The sequence below is a fragment of the Arachis ipaensis genome, chromosome B06, assembly GCF_000816755.2.
Source record: "Arachis ipaensis cultivar K30076 chromosome B06, Araip1.1, whole genome shotgun sequence".
Lineage (NCBI taxonomy): Eukaryota > Viridiplantae > Streptophyta > Magnoliopsida > Fabales > Fabaceae > Arachis > Arachis ipaensis.
The window spans coordinates 10257960-10259474 of NC_029790.2; positions in this window are offsets into that span (position 1 = coordinate 10257960).

Consider the following 1515-nt stretch of genomic DNA (forward strand, 5'->3'; position numbering starts at 1 on the left):
GGGGGAGAGAGAGAGAAAAAGATAAGAAATTTTGTGTTGCCATTTATTTTTTGAAGGAAAAGAATGTGTTTGGTTGTTGATAGATAAGAGAATGAGATGCTGTTAGTTAGTTTGTAACCACTCTAAATTCCTTTTCTGTTGCAACTTTATTTGATGTTGGAGAATTTGCACAAGTCCTAGGTAGTTGCTGACTTGCTTCCCTTTTACTGCATCCTTAGATTTGAATAAGGAATCCAATAAACAAGCTTCCTAGAAAAGTGGAATCTAATCAATTTCATACCTCTTCTTTACAATGAAAAAAAAATTAAAGCACATTAGTCATCATCACCATCAGATAACTTACTATTTGTCAGTTTCTTTTCAGTTTTTTATTTTTATTTTTTGGGTTGATGGATATTTAAGTCTTAATGATCTCTGCTTATGTACACTTTTATTAATTGAAAAAAAGATAAATCAAATAGTAATACTAAATAATATGTATTTTATATCATAAAATAAATGTGTACTAAGAAAATATATATAAAAATAGTACAAATATCATTTTTAAAAAAAATATAATAAAAATGTTTAGTGAGCCATATATTTAGAAATTAGAAGTAAATTGACTGGAACAATACTAGGCAGGTGTAAATCATAAAGAAATCCAAGTGTCACAAAAGATGAACATCCCAAGTACACTTGGAACTGGTGAATCAATATAATTATAGGGATGAATGAACAATGAAGGAATCAAGAAATATAGTAGTATCAATTAAGGTTAGAATCCCAATTTTCAAGATACTTTAGCTATGTAGTATGTACTATCTATCTAGGAGAGAATTCAGTTGCATCTTTGTTGATGATTGCACACACGCCCACCCTTAAAAGATATGTTTCAAGTTCATATTGCAATTAACATTCCAGTGATTGCAATAGTGTTTAAAAGTGTTTACTTAATTTATTAAAAAAAATTAAAAATTAATGTTTAATTTTAAAAATATAAAAATAAATAATTAATAAATATTTAAAATTTATTATAAAAATTAAGTTAAATAAAAATTAAACACCAAATTATAAGTATCATAAAATTTACTTTAGGTGAGTTGCTGAAAAACATTGTACCGACAATTTTCACAGTGGAGACACTTCGCGCCATGCAGCGCCAACAAACACCGTAGTCCCATTGGGCTTAGTTTTGGGCCTCAGAACCCCGCCATCTGAGTTTCAGCTTTAATTAAACTTGGAATTTGGGCCTCTGACCAAAAACAATAAACCTCGAATTTAGGCCGAAAACATAGATTCCCCAGACCACTCTAGTTTTTGTACTTTCTTTGGGATAGGCCCTGTTGGAATAAAAACCAAAAAATTAGGTAGTGTATCCCCAAAAGAATAAAACACTTCGAGCAACATTAAATGTTATAGGTACCAGGACCAAAAACAAATGTTATACGTACCATTTTATCTACATTATATTTGTATAATTTTTAATTTATACTAAAATGATCGGAAAAAAATAGAAAAAATATCTTTCATACT